Source organism: Lolium perenne, chromosome 5, assembly GCF_019359855.2.
Source record: "Lolium perenne isolate Kyuss_39 chromosome 5, Kyuss_2.0, whole genome shotgun sequence".
Classification (NCBI taxonomy): domain Eukaryota; kingdom Viridiplantae; phylum Streptophyta; class Magnoliopsida; order Poales; family Poaceae; genus Lolium; species Lolium perenne.
In genome coordinates, this window is record NC_067248.2 from 133,551,879 (window position 1) to 133,574,261 (window position 22,383).

Sequence of the window (22,383 nt, forward strand, 5' to 3'; positions counted from 1 at the left end):
TGCTTTTTTGAGTGTTCTCATACTATTTTTGGTGCATAGTTGCGACGAAGAAGAACCTATTGTCAACGTGACTGCTCCCACGAGCACGTCGAAAACATTGGTTCTTTCGAAAACTCTTCATGTGGCAGAGGAAACCTCTCCCCCTCAGCAAAATCTGGAGACGTCGACTCCTACCACTAGCCCCCGAGCCCCCTCGCCGAAGAGGGCGAGGGTTGAACTTGGCCAAGAGCCAGCTCTCTTGATCGGGAGTTCGACAACTGCTCCTTTAGATGACGTGAGTATCCTTACAACTATATGTTTTTTTTCTTATTTTTCCTCTCTTAACCTTTTCTCGGAACTTTCTTTTTTGGTCAGCCTCTAATGGGTCAATTCATCTGCCTTGGTACTCAATTCATTGGGTACCGCGATACTGTCGATAATTTGAAAGGTATTCCTCTTGTCTGCTTCTGTCGAGTAAATTTTCCCTTTGCTATTTTGTCGTAACATTGTCATTATTTCTTTTGCTAGAGGCTCTCGCCAAAGCTAATAAGTGTGCTGATGACCATGCCCTCAAGCTGGAACAAAGCGAAAAAGCTCGCGAAAAGGCTAAACTAGACGCTGCCTCTGTCGAGAGTCTTCGAAAAAGACTCCATGACGCTGAAACTTCCTTAAGCGATAACACAACCCAGCAAATTGCTCGTGAGGAAGATATCATCGCCCGCTTGGAGTCACAAAATCGGCGTTTTGTCAGTAAGTTCCCTAATCACTTTGATCGAGTTGCTCCCAACACTATCTTTTTCGTGTTCTTGTTGGTAATCCGAGATTTGTTTCAGCAGGGAAGATGAGCCAAGACTTTGAACTTGAAAAACCCGAAGATGAACGTATTGTCAATGCTCTTTCTCTCCTTGAGATTCATGGGGATGAAGTGCGCCGCGACATCTCTGATGCTAAGACGGCATTTTCGCGTCTTTTCCCATACTTATTCCCGAAGAAGGAACAACCCAACACCTTCGCTGCTTTCACCAAGCACTTCCTTCCCGAAGAAGACCTTGGGCTAAACCTTCGGCAAGAGAACCTGAAGATTGGCGTTGAAGGCACCATAGCTTTGGTCGTCGAAAGCCAGCAAAACATCGACTGGGCGAAGGTTGGTGAAGTGAAGAAGATGAAGACAGAGAGGTGGCGATCCTTTATTAAGGCTGCTAAACCTCAATCTAAGAAGATCGTCTCCTTCCTCGGATACAAGCCAGCTCCTTCCCCCAGTTCTGCGAAGCCGGAGGTCAAGTAGACCATCCTGTCTTTGTTTTTCATTTAGTGCTTCTTTTGATGCTGCCACCTTAATACTGTATCGCGGCAGCTTGCCATTGGTTCGCTAGGGACCAATTCTTGTAATGAACATGTAAATATCCCAATGACTTAATGGAAAGCTATTTTGCCAAAAGTGATTTATGTCGAAATTTTTTCTCCAGTTGCTTTTTGACAACTATACTGTGGTGCCTCGTTCTTCGGATGCTTTACCCACTTCCTCCTACTCGAGGAAAACTTCCGTTGATGAATTTATTGAAGATTCTTTGAACGCTGATCCAATGGAAGATTTGAACGCACTTCGACAGCAGCTCCAGTCGATGAAAAAACAGGCTCTCGTGATAATGGAACAATCTCGAAAATCTTCCGAGAAAGAGAAAATTGCTCTTCAACAGGCCCAGGAAGCTTTAGCTTCAAATGAGGCTGTGGTTACTGAAGCTGCACGAGCTACTTCGCGAGAAGATTACATGCTTCAGTTGATGACTAACGCTAGCTTGGATATGGCAGGTGTGCCGGTATGTCCTGCATATCGATCTAGTGATAGGAACGTCCGGCAATCCTTCTGCAGATGTCCCGATTGCCTCTTTCCATTGTTGTCGACGAAAACGTGCATTTGGCATGGTCCATTTAGGAGATCCTCGGGTGATACATACGGCCTCTGAAACCTTGGTCCATTATATTGTCTATTGGGACGGGAGCCGTCCTTGTAGTCGCTTTGCTGCTCACCACTTTTTTGATAATCGTCTCGATGGTTTCCCCCGCTGTTTTCTCAAAAACCAACCGATATTTGGCCGGGAGCATCATAATCTGAGAACTGTCGAGAGAATCGTCGCCTATTTTTAAAGTTTCGGTGGCGCTCATCCTCAGGCAATCTATGCCGTTTGTTATAAACATCATCTTCTCCGTCCGCCCAGCGATTCTCTATTTCCATGAGTGCTGCTATTGTTTTCGGGTTAGTCCTTCCCAAATCCTCGACAAAGTCCTTCCTTCGAATTCCAGCCACGAATGCATCTATTGCTCTCTCGTCAGATATATTGTCTGCCGAATTTTTGATGATGTTCCACCTCTGGATATACGTCCTCATTGGTTCGTCGTATTTCTGTCTGCAAGCCCTCAGCTGCTCCAATGACGCGGGTTTCTTGCATGTGGATCGGAAGTTCTTCACAAATATATCCTCGAAACTTTCCCAACTGTCGATAGAGCCAGGAGGAAGCTTTTTTATCCATGATCGTGCGGCTCCACTCAAGTGTACTTGGATGCTCTGCATGGTTGTTGCTCTGGTTCCACCCATTAGCTTCACTGTCTCCAGGTAGTCGATTAGCCAATCCTCAGGATCTTGTAGGCCATCGAATTTTTTGTAATTATCGGGTAGCTTGAACCCTGATGGAACTCGAGTTTTGCGGACTCGTCTTGTGAAGCACGGGAGTCCGCACATATCCTCTTCGTCAGCCTCTGGTGAGTGCCGATGTTCTATTCTCTCGTGTCGCGCTCTGTCAACCCTTGCTTGTGTCGCCGTGTCTCTTACCCCACTCGTTCTCGCAGGGTCTTGCACCGCTGCAGTAGGTCGTGGACTATTTTGCCTTGCAGATCCTTCGGGAGGCGTACTTGCGAATGCTGTTCCCATGGCTCCAACTCCTGACATGGCCATGTTATAAAGTGCTTCTCTTGGATCTCCAGGAGGTGGCCTGGATGCCAGAATGAAAGCTTGTGTCGCCATATATCCAGCTTCTGGTGTCTTTGGAATAATATTCCCCCTTGTGTCTATCGACATAAAGGACATGTCGAGATTTTGGACTAGGTTCTCCCTCTCGGCCTCAGGTATATGTTGCAGCCGAGACCTTGCCCTATTCCGAGTTGCTCTGTGACTGTCTCCTTCCGAAGTACCTGATTGTCGACTCAAGTCCGCTCTTCGCCTGCTTGACGCGGAAGCCGCGGCTTGCCTCCTATCTAGCTCCACTTTTTGTTTTTCGAGCTCTCGTCTAGCACGAGCGAGTCTATATTGATATGCTTGCAACTCTTCAGCTGTCGCAGTTACAGTCATTGGTTATGTGCCATCAATAGCTCTTGCAACTCTATCCCAATCTGTCTGCGGAAGTTGCACCATATGTCATGATGTAGGTCCCGCATATTTGGTGCCTAAACCTCACGTAAGATCAGCGGGATAGATGTATGGATTACCCACATCATCGAAAGCCTCTGATGTTTCTTGCTGTACTCAGCTTGTTTCTCCAACTACATAAACTTGGTGACTTTTCAGCTTCCAACTCTTGTCGAGGTTGGTGACACCGTCGTTTAGATCGGTGAAGACCTCCCGAACAGAAGTAGATTTTTCGATGAAGTTAAAGTTGTCGATGTTGTCCGAGTCGCTGCTTCTACTGGAGTCCGCAGACGATACGAAGGACATGTTGCCGAAGAGTTTGACGAGTTGTTCGCTTGTCGCAGGCTTGCCGAAGTGTGGCGACGAGATCTCCTCGGCGCCTGACTCGAACGATGAGGATGAATCCGACAGATCGGAATCCATCACCGACGTTCTCGACGAAACCGGAACCTTGAGACAATGCGATCCGTCTTTCCCGACGCGGAAGTGGAACTTTCTGAACGCCATCTCCATGGGCTCCTCCAGATGTGCATATGCATCCAAACGGGAGGGCGGGTGAGGTATTAAATCGATTAGACCAGTTTCGATCTGTTTACCTCTATCCATCGCGTTGCTTGCCACCGAAGATGTTGCTGATGATGTTGACGATGTTGAACATGCCATCGAGATCAGCTCCTTGACGCCTCTAATTCCCACAGACGGCGCCAATTGACAAGGTATTAACTTTTCAATGCCTACGGATTGTAGACTAGGGTTTAGTTGGAAGTAGAGGGGAAGTAGATCTCGAAGGTTTCAGCCGGAAAAGTACTCGACTGCTAGAAAACTAAGGTTTGGTTGACAATGAAATCAATCTTCTCTTCATCCCTCCACTCCCCCTTATATAGGAGGTGGAGCCGAGGGTTTCATATTACATAAGTTTACAGATTCCGGGAGACTCTTTGAGTTCGACCCGTAAAGTTACAAATCTCTTTATTCCTAATACACTTCTATCTTTCCTTGTCAACAACTAATTGGGCTTCCGAACTTCGTATTCGTCGACTCATTGGCCTTCAATAAACCCCGTGTACCATCTTCGGCAGACCCATTGGGGATGCCTATGTCAACATGGAAACCATATGTTGGGCATACTTTACCAGAAATTAGACTCCGTTTGAGCCGTACCGGGAGTTTCCACATACAGATCCTGGATTTTCACCAAGTGCTGGCCCATGTCTGCGAAAATCGTCAACGCCGGGTACATGCAAGGTTAGGCAAACCCTACATAACACTTGTGCACATATGTTAGGGACATATGCAATTTTTTGAGCGGTTCCGACGCTCCGGTGATCTGTATCTTCGGAAACCCTAAGGCGGGGACCCCGCAGATCTACCCCTATAGCTTTCTCCGTGTGACTGTTTAACAATGTACTTTTTTTATTTGATTTGGTTTGTTTAGGATATATGTACATGGAAACCATAGGTTGGGCATACTTTACCATAAAATAGGCTCCGTTTGAGCCGTACCAGGAGTTTCCACATACAAATCCTGGATTTTCACCAAGTGCTGGCACATGTCTGCGAAAATCGTCAACGCCAGGTACATGCAACGTTAGGCAAACCCTACATCACACTTGTGCACATATGTTAGGGACATATGCAAGTTTTTGAGTGGTTCCGACGCTCCGGTGATCTGTATCTTCGGAAACCCTAGGGCGGGGACCCCGCAGATTTACCCCTATAGTTTTCTCCGTGTGACGGTTTAACAATGGACTTTTTTTGTTTGCTTTGGTTTGTTTAGGACATATGTACATGGAAACCATAGGTTGGGCATACTTTACCATAAATTAGGCTCCGTTTGAGCCGTACCAGGAGTTTCCACATATAGATCCTGGATTTTCACCAAGTGTTGGCCCATGTGTAACACCCCAACTTTTTCAACCTTGATTAGTTGTCCTTGTTTCAAAAATCAGGGGGAACAAAAACTTTTTCTAAAGACTAAATAGATGAATTGCCTTGATCTGTTTGTTATGGTGAATTGCTTTGATCTGTTGGTAGATGTATTGTCTTGATTTGCTTGTTGAGTTTTGTCTTGAGCTACCTCATAGAACAACACCCCTAGTGGTTAAACAAGCAACTCACCAAATAAAACACATGTGTGGCTTAGGAAGAATTGTTTTTCTTCTTACTACATCAAACCCTTCTCCTGATGACAACATGAGTTTGCCTACTTAAAAATTTCCGACTTTGGCAGTTGATATCTAAACAACCACAACTGTTATAGGTGGCCTCCATACATGGATCTTATCTATGCAACACCCTCTTCAACCTCCACGTCCTGCATGTCTCAGTCAATCCTTGCAACTCATATATTCAACTTGATCTGGTATCCTATCCCATGTTCCAGCATCAGATCACTTCTTCCTCTTTTACCTCTTGTTTTTATTCAAGCTTAATCTTCACAAAACCAAGAGTGGGAATGATGGATACATTTTGTAGCCACCATCTATCCTTGAGAACACTCCTCCCTAAAATAGTTCTCTTTCTCAAAAACCTATTGTTTTTCTTCTCAAGTTTTGATCACAAAACTACTTCTAGTTTTACTAAATCTTTTCAAAATATTTCTTCAAGGAAAACAAGGAACTGAAATGATTTTTGTTTTTCATCCCATTCCTACCAAGTACTGATTTCTAAAACATTACTCTCTATTTTGCTTTCCTTTTTACAAAAAGGCTTGTTATGGTATTTATACCATTTCTTGTTTATTTTAAGATTGAGAAAACTCTACTTTACTTGAGAAAGTAAGTAGAACATTTTGAACTCCTATGTTCCAACTAGTTCTCTCTCAATATTTTCAAATTCCATTCCACTTGAGTTCATTACCAATTGTCCCCTAGACAATTGAGGTGTTTCAAATACTTTTCAAACAAGTTCTATTTCAAATGACAACTCTTGCACATCTTGTGTACATCTCTGATCTACCCATTATGTTCCTTCATCCTCCAATTCTGGATCAAATGGATGATCATTTGATACTTTCAAACCACTCCCAATTGACCTCTTATTTGTAGAACAACTTATAATTCATCATGCCATCTCACTCCTCTACTCATTTCCATCCTCACCTTGACCTCATAAATTGATGATTTATGTCACCATATTCATCCTTGTGAGTATATGGATACTTCATTCACCATATCTTGTAGCCTTGCTCTACCATTGTCTAAACCACCATCACCACCATCTACTTTAGCACCCTTGTGCATTGTTATCTCTTTGCCTAAAATTCTATATCTCTTTAGGCCACCATTTATGCAAAATGTGAGACACTCAAACTTGGGTGTCATGCATGTGTGGCAATACTCTCTAAATGATCACATGTGCATGGCCACAAAATTGGCCGGCCATGCCATGCATGGCACACATGCATCATGCCTCTCCATCTCTCTCTCTCACACATAATTATTTCACCTTGGGAAGCCTCTCCTCCTTTGTCCCTTCCCAATGCCACAAATAAATTCAGCTTGGGTCAAATATCTCTTCCCCAAGCCAGCCACCCACCTCCACCAATCAATGAGAGGGCTGCCACCACTCTCTCCCTCTATAAAAACCCCATAGCCGGCCACCCCCTCCTCCTTTGCTTCTCATTTTTGACACTCCACTCCTTCCTCCACTCTCTCACACCCCTCTCCTACCTCTCCCCACGAGCTGCCACTACTAGGGAAAAGCCTATAGGTGGAGGCAAGTTGTGCCGGCGCACCACATTGTGCATGCGCCGGTGGAAAGGATTGCCGGCGCACCACATTTCAGCCGCGCCGGCGATGAAGGGATACTGCTGGCGCACCTCGGGGAAAGGCTCGCCGGCGCTATTTCCTGGCATGGCCCGGGCCGATTCGGGCCAGGCCCAAGAATCATTGCCGGCGCACCGGCCCAGTGGTGCGCCGGTGGAAAGTTTGCTATTGCCGGCGCACCCCTGGGCCGGTGCGCCGGCAATGATTCTTGGGCCTGGCCCGGTTGTGATATAGCCGAAAGGGGTATATGTTGCCGGCGCACCATGGTCCAGGTGCGCCGGCAATAACCTGGCAGTTATTTCAGCCACCAACCAGCCCACTCACTCACACACTCACTACACTCCACTTCTCCACACAAACCCGAGCCTTCTCCCAACCCAGCTCATTTTTGCCCATTTCTATCCCCAATTTCACCAATTTGACCAAACAAAATCAAAATTTTTGAGCAAATCTTCCCTTCCTACATGCATCTCCCACATCCCCCTATGTAGATCTAGATCTACTATCCCGCATTGACCGCTCAATCTAGATCTAGATCTAGAAAGTCGGCTTCCATACGCCATTGTCGCGGCGCGTCGTCTCGATCTTATCGACGAATATATCAAACAAATAGGTGATTAATGAACAAATTAAGGAATGAAATCGATGTATGTTGGACATTTGAAGAAAAGCTCTCGTGTGTGGCATATATATATGTTGTGCTTGTGCTTGTGTGTGTGTTGGCGTTGAAAATGAGTTGCCAACGTTGCGCCGAAATGTTGATTCTTCAAGTTTCCGTTTCGGCACATTTCTGGCGCTCCTATGTCCTACCGTGTAGGAAGGTCATGCCGAAATTTTCCGTGAAAACTACCGACGGATGCATGGTTCTAATGAATTATGTAATCTTACCATGCAGGCGATAATGGTTATCGAGATGAGTGAAAGCATCGTGATGAGATATCTGAAACACGCGATCATCGACATGTATGAAAATAACCGCACGGAGGTATTGTGTCCGTGCCGGAGATGCAAACGAGGGAAATGGTTTGACCCGTATTCAGGCAAGTTGCAGGGGCACCTGCTCACTAATGGTTTCATGCATGGACACACTCAATGGATGAGTGATGATGGCGCGGAGGTCAATGGGGCGACGGCGGCAGGTGGTAAAAATGGCCGGCAAGAAGGAGGGCATCATGATACTGATGACGATGAAGAGTTTGTCGCACATGACGATAACCTTGACGACGACAATAAACTTGACGACGACAATAACCTTGACGACGATGAAGAGGTGCCGCTAGCTTCAGTCGTGCGGGACCCTCATCTTCAAGATCTGCTTCTCGAAAAGACGAAAGGCGCCAAGCGGAAATCAAAGCTTGAGCAACTCGAGATAGACTCGAATACTCCGTTGTACGACTCAGGTCGCGGGTTGGGGAGTCTCGCTTGAGAGTAGCTCTCGATGTGCTGCAGATGAAGGCGAAACACGGATGGACGGACACAAGCGTCGACGACATCCTGGAATACGTGAAAGATCTCCTTCCTGCCGGAAACACGTGTCCTGGTAGTCTAGCCGAGGCCAAGAGAATCACGTGCCCTCTCGACTTACCCCACGAAAAGTATCACGCCTGCATCAACGACTGTATCATGTATCGCAAGGAGCACATGGACAAGACCAAATGTCCTGTGTGTGAAGCTGAACGGTACAAGAAAGGGAAGAAGAAAGCTCCTCGGAAAGTTGTGTGGTACTTCCCGCCGCCCCGCTTCAACGGTTCTACGCGGACCGCAAGGAAGCAAAGCTCATGCGCCGGCACGCAGAAAGAAAGGAGGCAGTGTTGAATGATAAAGAGCGGATTGAGCACCGTTGCCGACGCACCCTTCGGATGCAAGCCGTGGAAAGCATTAGACAATGAATTCGGAAGTTTTGGGGCAGATCCCGAAACATCAGGTTGGGTGCTAGCTCGGACGGATTCAATCCGTTCGGAAACCAGAGCAGCACACATAGCACATGGCCCGTGTTTGTATGGATCTACAACCTCCCGCCCTGGCTGTGCATGAAGAGGAAGTACATACAGATGAGTATGCTAATTCAAGGGCCGACACAGCCAGGAAACGATATCAACATGTATCTCGAACTATTAAAGGAGGAGCTTGAAACGTTGTGGGCGGAGGAAGGGGTAGATACATGGGACGCCGTCGCGGAAGAATATTTCACTTTGAGAGCCGCGTTGATCACGACGGTGCAGGACTACCTCGGATACGGTTACATTTCGTGCCGTGTGTGCCATGGACACAAGGCATGTGTCGTGTGCATGGAAGAGACGATGTTTTTGCAGCTTGGTAAGGATGGCTCTTCGAAAAACAGCTTACATGGGGCATCGAAGGTGGCTACAGAAAACCGACCCGTGGAGAAAGCGTGGAGATCTGTTCGATGGTACAAATGAACCCCGAGGACCTCCACGTAAGAAGAGCGGCGAGGAGTTCGATACATTACGAAACGGTTGGAAGGTGTGCCGTGAGCCGGGAAAGTTTCGTCAAAAGCCTGGAGAGAAGAAGAAGAAAAAGGAAACGACGCCGCCATTGGTGTATGGAAAAGGAGGTCGGTGTTTTGGGACTTGCCGTATCGGAAAATTCTCGATACACCTCACCGCCTTGATGTCATGCATATTACAAAGAACGTGTGCGAGAGCTTGCTTGGCACTCTTCTCAACATGCCGGACCGGACCAAAGATGGGCCGAAAGCAAGACAGGACCTGAAAGTTTTGGCCATCGTGGAAGAGCTTCAGATCCCGCCGGCCCAAGAGGGACTCGGAGGAGGAGGCGGACGGCGGTCGAAGCGCAAAAGGATTAAGCAGCCAGACTATTACTGTCCCCCCTCCTGCTTCACTTTTAGTCCGGCCGAGGTCGATCAATTTTTCAATTGCCTTGTAGGAGTCAGAGTGCCCTTCGGTTACTCCGGGGTAATAAGCAGATACATGGACCCCAAGAAACGAAACTTCAGCGGCATGAAGTCTCATGACTGTCACGTGATGATGACGCAGCATTCTTCCGGTTGCAATCCGAGGTATAATGGATGACCATGTCCGTGCAACGCTGATCGGCTCTCGTAACTTCTTCGACGTCATAACTCGGAAGTCGATAAGCGTGAAGAAACTCGCAAGGCTCCGTGAAGAGATCGTGGTGATCCTATGTGAGATGGAGATGTACTTCCCGCCGCATTCTTTGACGTGATGGTCCATCTGTTGGTCCATATAATGGATGATATCGTCAGTCTAGGGCCGGCATTCTTACACAACATGATGCCGTTTGCAAGAATGAATGGGGTCATTAAAGGATACGTTCGTAACAGGTCACATCTAGATGGAAGCATCGTACAGGGCTGGCTCACCGAAGAGTGCATCTCTTTCTGCACGAATTATCTAGACATCGAGGACCCTGTTGGTTTGCCTCAAAACAAGTACCTCCGTAGGTTCGAGGGAGTAGGCCACAAAAATGGAAGGAAGGAACCGCACGTGCACATGTCTGGTCGGAGTTCCGACTTTGACAGTGGCCAACTTAGTAGCGCTACAACACATTGACTTGATCGATCCTTGGTTGAAAGAGCACAAAACCATGATAGAGAACAGTGGCAAGCCGATGATGACGGAAGCAGAAATATACAGAGAGCACAACTCCTCTTTCGCGCGCTGGTTCAAAGACCACATTGTTGCTAATCCCCCACCAATGGATTCTGACAAGGATAAACTAGTATTGGCCTTGTCACATGGCCCCGCGCCCAACATCATGACTTACCAAGCGTACGATATCAACGGGTACACATTCTACACGGAAGAAAAAGACAAGAACAAGTGTTTACCGTAACTCGTGGGTAACGATGGATTCTGGACGGGTGACGTAAAGACTAGATACTACGGAAGAATCGAGGAAACTGGGAGCTTAGCTACGCCGGGGAGAAAGTGCCGATGTTCCGTATCGATGGGCTAAGAGCGTCGAAAAGAAGACCGGTATTTCACCACCATGTTTCTACCCGAAGCCAACAAATCAAAGTCCACGAACGCCACCGCGCAGAATGAGCCATGGGTACCGGCAACACGTGCACCAATGCTTCTTCATAACCGACCCATCCAGGCCTAGCCGTGTTATCGTGAGGAGAGGCAAGAGGACCATCGTCGGAATGGATGGAGTCGCCAACGAGGAAGACTTCGAAGGACAAGTCGGAGACCCAATGATGGAAGAATCCGAGGACGAAGACACAACATACACCACAAGAAGAAGCAGGACCACGCTACCGAGGTCGTCGACCCTTCAAAAGAAGAAGTCACGACACGGGGCTAAATTATTCAACGATGAGCAAGAAAAGCAAGAAGAAAGCGAAACACTCTTCTCAATCGATGATGTAAAACTTTATTTGCAATGTATAACTCATATTTTGTGTAATTCATAACTACTCATATTGTCATGGCCAATATTTTATGTATGACTAATTAATATTGTGTTGGTCAATATTTTATGCATGCATGTATATAACTCATATTTTTTGTAATGCATAAACTCATATTGCTTGGTTATTATCTTGAAAAGAGAAGGAAATAAAATAGTATAGGATTTGTGGGAAAAGAAAAGAAACATAAAAGAAAGTGAAAAGAAATAAAGAAAAGAATAAAAAAAGAAAGTGAAAAGAAATAAAGAAAAGAATAAAATGAAATGGCCAGCCAGGTTGGGGGTTAAGTCCCAGGTATAGCTGGGCTCATTTATTGCCGGCGCACCACATGTTTGGTTCGCCGGGGGTATAGTTATCCCCGGCGAACCAAACACGTGGTGCGCCGGCAATAAGGTGAGCCCAGCTATACCTGGGACTTAACCGCTGCGCGTGCTCTCTTCCTCTCTTCCTCACATCAATCTTCCCCGTACCGACGACGACGACCACCCGCCAGCGCCGCCACCCGCCGTTCTGCACCATCATCACCAGCCCCCCCCCCCCCTCCCCCGCCCCCCGCCCCCCCCCCCCGGCCGCCGCGGGCGCGGCGGCGCCGCCGCCGCCGCGGGCGGAGCCGGGCGAGGCGGCGCCGCCGCCGCGGGCGGCGCCACCGCCGCCCTCGGATCCGCCGCTCGAGGAGGAGCAGGAGCAGGAGACCCGTACTGCCGCTAGCCGCCGCCGTCGACCCCTCGCCGGTAGTCGGGTAGGTCCACCCCTCTGCCCCCAATCCCCCTCCGCCCCCAATCCCCCTCTGCCCCCATTGCTTTTTCAATGTTAGGGTTCATACAGAATGAACAAACAGCAATCAGCACTAAAATCATCAATTTGAAATTTTCTGGTTTGAAATTAAATGATGAAATGCAGTAGCAAATGATGAAATGCAGTAGCAAATGATGAAATGCACTCATATTCATTCTATGGTTTGAAATTTTGAGAGAGCACTACAATGAATTCATTCTCTGGTTTGAAATTAAATGATGAAATGCAGTAGCAAAAAATGGGGATTTTCAGTGCTTCTTTTCATGTTTTTTAGGTATGTTCATAATAATATGATGGTTCTCTAGTTGGCAGTAGCTCACTGGTTCAATTGTTTAGTTCAAAATGCTCATGCATGCTCACTGGTTGTAAATTAATTTGGTTCAAAATGCTCATGCATCATTACCTACTGCCAAAAAAAGAAAATGAAATAGAGGTTTGGCTCAAAATTGATTTTACTTGCAGTAGCTAAAATGAAAATTGATTTTGTTTAGTTAATTGGCCAGTGCATGTACAAGGTGAAGGAATGTCACTTTAATTCCACTTTAATTCCACTTATAGGGTTAGGGTTAGGGTTAGCCAAGAATGGTAGGGTTAGGGTTAGCCAAGAATGCTAGCAGAGTGGTTCTTCATTTAAATGCAGACGGCCAAGAATGCTAGGGTTAGGGTTAGCCAAGAATGCTAGCAGTAGTGGTTCTTCATTTAAATGCCTACTGCCAAGAATGCTAGCAGTAGGTTTACTTTATTTAAAAAGAACAAGTGATATGTTCATTCTCTGGTTTATTTAAAAAGAACAAGTGCTATGTTCATTCGTAGAACTAGTGCAAGTCAATATGATCCCTTGGATTTCTCGCTTGGTTACCTTTGGTTAACATTGCAAGAAATAGGGTTCAAATTGGAAATAGGGTTCTCTGGTTTGAATTTTTGAATGCTAAAAATTGGTTTCAAATTCTAGCAGTAGGTTTCAATTTTTCATTATAAGTTATACATAAAATTTTGAATGCTAGCAGTAGGTTTCATTTAATTGATTTAGTTAAATGCTAAAAATTGTTCTCTCGGTTGGAAATTGTTCTCTGGTTGGAAATTGTGATATAGAAATAACTAAATGAAAAAATGTAAATAGCTAGTATTAGTTGGTTTAGTTGATAAAATTTGTTCTCTCTTTGGTTTAAAAAGAACAAGTGCTATGTTCATTCTCTGGTTCATTTAAAAAGAACAAGTGCTATGTTCATTCAGAGAACTAGTATACATTTAAATTATATAGATGTTCATGCTATTCTATAAATTCTATAGATGTTTGCTGGCTAAAATTCTGGTTCAATTCATTCTTTTAAATTCATTCTCTGGTTCAATTCATTTATGCTTGTTTGAGAATTTGAGATATGGTGGTATGGTGGTTCAATTCATTCTCTGGACAAAAGAAAATGCCATTGCAGAAAATGGTCCCCTTAACCAGAGAAAATGGTCCTCAGTAGAAATGGAGAAATGTTTCATAGAGCAATAGCATGTTTCACCTTTCTTGTTTTTTTTGCTATAAAATTTATTGTATTATCTTGTTGTTTAAAACTTCTATTGAATTTGTAATTTGTATTGCAATATTGTAGGATGCTGCTAATTGTTGATGTACATGTTTTGTGGTTTGAACAATTCTTAGACTCGTTGTTTAGTAACATCCTATTGTTGTTAGTAGGACACCTGGGATGTCTATTCCTAAGTTGTCATGTTGGACATCTGTGCACTTGGTGCCGCAGAACCGTTGAACCTTCAAATTCTATTGGGATGTCTTTGTTGAGCCTTCGAATTCTGCTATGATGCTACATTGCTGCATTTGAAACTTGACTGCTTGCTGGCTTGTTTGATTTCCTCTATAGTTTGTGATCTTACCTCGTTGTCCGCACTTTTGCTGAATCATGAAATAGTGTGGTAAGATGGTTGCTATATATACATCTTTGTTTTCTAGTTTGAAAAATTCTCAAAGCATGTAGAAAGGAAGAGATGTTATCTCGGTAGTACGTAAAGTGCACATGGAAGTTTCACCCAACATATTTGATTAGCTATGCAATTTGTGGTCTTATTTGATTGTTCCCATACTTCGGTTGAATTTGGAATTAGCCTAGCTGGAGTGTATGATGTCGCTAAGCAGAGTTTGATGGAGGTTGTCAAGTGTTATTCACTATGTTCATTCTCTGGTTTTAAATGGAGGTTGTCAAGTGTTATTTTTATGCTGATGTAAAATGCCACCGTAATGTATATGCTAAAAAGCTAGCTACTGTAATTTATGTGGTGAGGGTTATGGTGATGGCATGGTTATGGAGATGGTTATGGTTATGGTTATGGCATTTCTATGTTTGCATTTCTGTTACAGGGATTGAGTTGCTATTGAGTGCCGGAATGTCGATTCATTTCCGTTCCGGCAATTCTAGCACTCGGCATGACCAATTTTTAGCAAAGGTCATGCCGAATTTTTCCGTGAATTCTAACTCTTTTTCGTCTTCTATTAGTGCAAGCCACCATGTCGTCTCAAGAAGAGTTAGAGGAGCACTACAATAGGCACTTCTTTAGGACGGAGGAGGATGCCGAGGCCGCTGGTGTTGGCGGCGACGAGGACCATGAGATGGAGGATGCCGCCGGGGGTAGTGCCGACGAGCCGAGCGGCAACGAGGCAAGCGCCGCCGCCGGGGGTAGTACCTACGAGCCTAGCGGCGATGAGGCAACCGGCGCCGCCGGGGTGGCGGCGAGACAAGCGGCGACGATCCTAGCGCCGCCGCCGGGAGTAGTGGCACCGGGACAAGTGGAGCCAAGAGGCCGCGGAAGGCACGGCGCCAAAACACGGTCGGCACCGGCAGAGACACGATCACAGAGGTGGACCCCGCTGCTGGTTTGCCGGTGTTGCCTAAGGATGTTGCCAAGGGGTACGGCAACAACCGGCATGTATCCTCCGAGAGGTCGTCAATCTCAACGAGACGGACCTCCGAGCTGAGAGCAAAGCGCCTTTGCGAGCCCAACTCATTGCGAGGTTGCACGCACGATACAAGTTCCTAGGCGACTACGCCTCCAGTCATCAAACCAACAACATTGTGAACTCACAAGCCCTCCTGAAGTTCACCAAACACCTCAGCAGCTATAAGTACATGGTGCGGAGGCTGATTGCTGAGGGCAAAGGTTTCGAAGAGGTCCACTCCGCCTTTCCGCATGTCACCTGTGCGGACTTTGATGCTTTTGTGGCCAATGAAGAGCTACAAGCAACCAAGAATCGCAAGTTGTGGGGGAAGGAAATGCGGGAGCTTAACATCGGCAACCACAACCTTGGGAGCCGTGGGTACGAGGGAAAGGAGCCCTATTGGGCAAAGGAGGACGAGGCGTATGTAAATGCCGGCATTGAGAACCCCTGGCTCAAGTACAAGGACCCGCTTGAAAGAAGATTCATCAGGTCCCGGTACCATAAGAAGAAACTAACCGGGGAACTTGTCACGGACCCGAAGGTCGTAACCGACATAATTTGGTTCACGAACGACCAGAAGGTCCTGGCGTTGGAGAAAAAACTGGTAAGCAATTTACCGGTTTTATTAGATCAAGTATCGTTCATATAATAGTAGCAACATTTCTAAATGGTTCGCGTTTCTTCCGCAGGAAGAAGAAAGACAAAGACTTTCTCAAGCCTCCCAAGGTGACGAAGGCTCCTCGTCCCAGGCGTCGACGGGCAGGGTAGCCTGGGACAAGCCTCTCGTACGGGCGCTAAACATCGTTAATGAGCATTCACCGACGAGAAGGCCGCATAGAGGCCGTGGTGGCTGGCGCCGGTACAGGCTACAAGCATGGTCACTATGGCTTGTCGTCTGCGGCCGATAAAAATGCGCGTAATGAGAGGAAGCAGCGGGAGGCGGAGGAAATGAGGGAGTCAATCCTAGCCCAAGTCCAAGCTGGTTTGGTACCGCAACTGGTACCGCAACTCAAAGCTACACTCGTACCTGAAGTCAAAGCTGAAGTCGCCGCTGGAGTCCAAGCAGATTTCAACGCTATGCAAGCGTGGTATGAGGGTGGCAAACAAGGCCCCCCCCCCGAAAATGCAAGTGGTTAGCTTCAACGGCAGCAACTGATGGTGCCGCCGTCCGCCGGCAATGACAATGTTATAATGGAGACTCCTCCGGCCGCCGGCAATGTCGCTGGTGCTAGGGATTCACCGTCCATGCCGGGTAGCAGCCCCTCCGTCACTTGCACGCCCGCCGCCGCATGTGCTGGCCCGTCGACATTAGCCGAGCTCAACGCCTCACGGTAATTAACTAATGTGTACATCAAGTTAATATATTAGTTTCGTCATCCTTGCCCTCTCTCTAACGCCATACACATGTTCTCGCAGGCGCTCTCGACGCCATGCACCTTTTTGATGAGAGTAAACGACGAAATCAAAGACGTCGCGAGGGGGTCCATCATTCGGCCCCCGGATACGAAGTGGCACACACGAGATATGGCGGATGACGTTTACCGGGTTGAAGTGGATCGGGCGTTACCGGGCTATGAGGATTTGTTTCCTCCTAATCAACCGCATGGTGCCGATGACGATAGCCCGTTGAATCTGGCCTCACTGAAGGGTTGGGTACTGCTATGGCCGAAGACCCTAATTCGGATCAACACCTACTCGGGGTCGACGGCAAGCAAAGACAAGCACCTTGCGGCGCCACATGTCAGCGTCCCTCCACGACAGCCAGCGGCGCCCGTGGTCATCGCCCCACCAGAACGGCCAGCTGCGCAGAGGTCAGCGCCCCACCACAACAGCCAGCTGCGCCAGAGGCCGAGGAATATGAACGTGACAACTTCCAATGGGATATTCCTACGTCTTCACAAGTTGTCCATGAGGATGCGCCGGGCTTCAAATATGTGTGCTCCAAGAAGCTGTTCGATTCTCAAGAAACGGCTGATGAGGAGGAAAATCCCGAGGAGGTCGCCACCGCCGCCGTCAAAAATATGTTGAGCCCAAACACACTCCGTGCTACGGCCACTACGGCGATGGATGGTCCAGCACTACAACCCAAGAAGAGGAAGAGGGCAAATAAGAAGGACGCCCAAGACAAGGCGGCGGCCAAATCCAAGGACAAGGTCCCACTCCTTGACAAGTTGCCAAACAATTGGCGACCTCTGCATCACTTGGGTCAACCGATGCTGCCGGAGCATGTCGTGAAGAAACTCACCCCGGATATGAGGAGCTTGCATGAGACTGTCTTGCATGTGGAGAACCTTCTTCTCAAATCAAAAGATCCCGGTTACCCTCTCTTCGTGGCGAAGGTGCCAACCGGCATGAACTTCGTCGAGAAGTACCCATGACTTGTGCTTCATCCGGTTCAACGACATCTTCAGCATCTATCGCATGCAAGCGCTCCACTTTAGTGTGGTTCGCCTAGTTGCTCTTAGCATGTCTTCCTGCATTGTTAAGGAGGGGACGCCGACCATCGCGATCATGGACCCCTTCTATATGCGGGAGAGCATCATCTCGCAACCCCTGGGATCGCGCGATTGCCACCCAGCAGGTCGAGGATTTCATGCCGGCGAACATTAAGAAGGGCGCCATTCTCATCCCTTACTTCCCGAGTAAGTAATCACTCGCTAGTCCCCCATCACCATTCTATCCTATATCTCCATTTGCATTTCCAAAGGTTAATCCGTGTGTTTTCCGCAGAGACAAGTTCTGCACCCTCATCGTCATGCACCCGCAACACTCGCATGCGCCTATCTCGACTCGGGTAGGGACCGCAAGAAAGACTACTCCCACATCAGGGCCCTTCTCAATGATGCTCTCACCGGCTTCGCCAACAAGGCAGGCCCCCTCAAAGTAGAGAGGAAATCCCGAGGAGGCTTCGTCTTAACCCACACAACCAACTTCCCCTGCCTCGGACACCGACGCCCGACAATGGGATGGACGCGTGGTACGCCATCCTTCAGATGCAGGAGTACATAAAGTACGCAGATGACATGTTGCTGCCAGATAATCTCAGAAACAGGTTTGCAAACATGGCGGATGTCCCTGATAGAGAGATTAGAAAGAACTGGGGTCGCATCCAGCAGTTCATTTGCACGATAATCCTGCAGGATGTCAAATGTAGGTCCGGCGAGTTCTTCTACGGCTATGGTCTACCACCTAATGACGAGATAGACCTCCGCTTGGAGATGTCGCGTGATGAGAGGCCGTTCAACTCGCTTGAGGGCTGCCGTCCATTCCCCCTAGGCGTACAACCTGATCTTACGACGGGAACACTTGCTAAAGCTTGAACGATATGTCCTTGAACTTCCGTATCGTAATAATTGTTATATATTCCCATAGAATCGACTAGTTGCTTTTATTTAGTTGTATGAATGTGCATGTGAACATGTGTCTCGTAGTTTCATTTACTTTGCTATATATTTCAAGATTATGGCGTACATAGCTTAATAATTATTTGCATTTACTCGACCACTACTTGCCTCGTATTTGGAGTTCGCCGATGATTAGAATGTTCGGTCAATCGTACACTCGGGGTGGAGCCAGTGAGCCTTGGTGCGACGGCCACAAGTATCAATCTATTGTGCATCCTACCTAGCCTCACGGACTCCATCCCTGGATGTTAATATTTGTTTCGACCGACAAAGTATGAGGCACGCTATTTAATTCGTACTACTTGTCTTCTATTTGAGTTCGCACTTCTTAATTGCATTGGCCGATGATTAAAATGTTCGGTCACTTGTACACTCCGGGGTGGGGCCGGTGAGGCTTGGTGTGAAGGCCACAAATATCAATCTATTGTGCATCCTACCTAGCCTCACCGACCCCATCCCTGTATGTTATTATTTATTTCGACCAACAAAGTATGAGGCACATGCTATTTAGTTCATACTACTTGTCTCTTATTTGAGTTGGCACTTGTTCATTGCATTGGTACTAACGTTTTACTTGTCTTGTGAATGGAGATGCCGACGACATATGTCGTGTACAAGGGGAGGGTTCCTGGAGTCTACGACGACTGGGAGGACTGTCGGAGACAGGTGCACCGTTTCAGCGGCAACAGCTACAAGGGATACCCCACTAGGGTGGAGGCGGAAGGAAGATACGCCCGTTATCTAGCGGGAGAGATGAGGGACATGAGGAGGAACCGGATGAAGACCATGGCCTTCGTGATGATGGTCATGACCATGTTGGTCATGTTCTATGTGATTCTAGTTTAGGTTAGGACCTACATTGTGAGGTGTATGACGATACTTGTGACGACTATGTACCAAGACTTCTAACTTTGTGAAACTTCGTCGTTCGGTGTTGCATATGCACATGTGTTGTATGAATCAACACATTCCGAAACGAGACTTGCGTATTTGTGTACTGATACCGAAATGAAACTTGGCTCTCTATGTGCTTCTCATATTGCATGTAATACTGTATAAATATGAACTGCGTTGTAAATATATACTGCTGTCAAAATTGTATTGTAATATGCTGGAAAAAAGTGGAAAAAAGAATTTTCGAATTAATTGCCGGCGCACCTAAATGAAACATTGCCGGCGCACGTAGCATGCGCCAGTGCTGGAAGCACTACTGCCGGCGCACCTGATAGTGCGCCGGTGGAATAGATCTTTGCCGGCGAAGCAGGGTGGTGCGCCGGCAGTAGCTGAGATATCGCCGGCGCACTACCTGGTGCGCCGGCAGTGTCCGTTTATCACCGGCGCGTTCGCACCGGCGGGCTCGTGGTGCGCCGGCAATGGGGGTTTTAGGTGCGCCGGCAATGGGCCTTTCCCTAGTAGTGTGCTGCTCCTCCTAGCAACCATGGCCGGCCATGGCCATGGAAAGAGCTCCTTGATGCAGCTCCCTCCTCCCTCAAGCTCATCCTCACCATGAGAGCATCTCTCTCTCTCTCTCTTTTCCCCTAACCCTAGCTGATTTCCTCACCTCTTCTTCTTCCTCCATTGCTAAGATTGGATCTTGATGCAGGTGCATGTTGGTCCAAGCATGGAGAAGCTTCACCCATCCTCAGATCTGAAGTTTTTGAGCAAAGTTCGTCCAAATCCTTGCAGTAATTTCTGCTATCTTGCTGTTTCAGATTCTGGTATGAACTTGTAAAATCCGCCAAATCTTGTGTGCAGATCCAAATCGAGTGATTCAAAGTTCCACAGATAGGTATTGAAAAGATCTACAACTTGGCATTGGTCTCATCCTCAAATTCGTTACGGATTTTGCATGGTATATAAAGTTCTGCAAACTTGCAGAATCACTGTTTGTTAGATTTCTTCCGTTTTACAAAACCTTTTTGAGCAAACTCAACTTTGGGTGAAAGCCCTCTCCAGTACCTTCATTTTGGCGTTGGTTTCACTTTGATTGACATCTTGAAACTGAAATGGCTCACAGATCAATATCTGGTCAGATCTGACTTTGTCGAATTAAACCAGGAGCTTGGAGACGAATTTTTGAATGAAACTAACTGGGTAAGAACCACCTATTCAATACCTTTCAGATGCAGCAGACCTCATATTTTTATGATTTGTGTATGATTTTTGATGAATTAAACTTGTTTTGTATGTTCTGCAGACATGGCTGTTAGCTTTTAATTCATCAAAAATCCATTTTTGAACCTAATTGAGTGATTCCAATTCTGTAGGATTACTGAATGTTTTCTTAATCATCTCCAACAAGTTTCAAACCTTTATCTGTTCTGCAACTCCATAGTTAAAGCAAATGGTGAAAACATGCAGTAAACTTGTCAATCCATTTGTGAGAGTCTCAAAAATAATTTGAACCCAAATCCAATTGTGTTTGCATCTCTGTTTAATTACCTTTCAAATGCAAGTAGCCTCATATTTTTGGGATTTTTCTACGATTTATGGCTTACAGATCTTGTTTTCTGTACAGTCAGATTCATGGAAATTCCTAAAATTGTATGTTTAATGTTTTTGGGTGATTCCAATTGGGTTAGTCTTGTATTAGTACTGGCCATCTAGGAAAAATAGTATTAGTCTCTGTTCATGCATATTTGTTACTGTTAGTAATGTATATGTGTGACATGCATTGTTGCAGCAAAACTTTTCGGTTTATTTAGAACCCTTGACCAACTCTTTTTATTAGAAATGGGCAATCTTTGTTTTATGATTGCAAAACAAAACCTCTGCATTTTAACATTAGCTCTTTTGTTTTGCTTAGGTTTTCAAATGGTGGGGCATATCATTTGCTTCCTATTCTTGTGTAGTGTTGTGTAAGCTTTACAAAATAGAGAGAATGATTTCCTGCTTTTCCAAAAATGTTTCAAAATATAATGTGAATGTATTTGATGTCAAACTAATGCTCTTGTCCTCTTTATGATGTTATCTACCAGGGGATGTTTGGTTCATACCATGGTGATAACCGAGAGAGGCAATTGCTAAGTGGTGATACTCTCATACCCTTACTAGGTAAATAAAATGGGTTCTCTTTTAGTTGCTTTGTAGTATCTATAAGTCTTTAATATGTTAGCCGTATAAGAGTGGTTAGTCTTTGATTGATGCTTGTTGCTTGTTGTTTTGTTGGTGCAATATGTTTGATTGTGTTCCTTTTATATTTTCCGACGGTAGATGCGAACAATTCCGGAGAAGAAGAAGAAGTGGTTCGGACAAGGATTTTATTTATATTGACGGGATTCTTATATTGATGAAGTTGAAGAAGTCCAGGGACAAATAAGCCAAGGCAAGCCATCTTTTGATCTCTGTTTTGGTGTCTAGTTGGATGTCATTTGTTGATGTCCAAAGCACCTTGAATTCTATGTGTGTTATTCTCTCTATTTATGTCATCTATGTGTGTTTCCAAGTGGGGTACTCCCTAGTGGTGATACTCCACCTGTGTCTTGTGATTATGGGATACATGGCATCATGGCCGTGCTACTCCCATTGGTTATCATGTATGCCCAACTTGAGCATGTATAATCTCAAGAAAATAACTTACATCACACCCACCCCCTTTGTAGTATAGAGGTGTCTATGTCATGATCTTGGTGTATTCTCCAATTGAGAGGAGTATGCCGTGTACCCTATTGGAGAGTATGTTG

General features: G+C 46.3%; 1 long non-coding RNA gene and 1 pseudogene across 1 annotated transcript; both read left to right on the forward strand.

Moving 5' to 3' along the window:
- Window positions 1–22,383, forward strand: part of LOC127303586 (protein HEAT STRESS TOLERANT DWD 1-like) — a 98,951-nt pseudogene that overhangs the window by 60,375 nt on the left and 16,193 nt on the right.
- Window positions 20,716–22,168, forward strand: LOC127299943 (uncharacterized). Its single transcript, XR_007850803.2, has 3 exons — window positions 20,716–20,794; window positions 21,679–21,754; window positions 21,914–22,168. It is a non-coding gene; the product is annotated as an uncharacterized lncRNA (long non-coding RNA).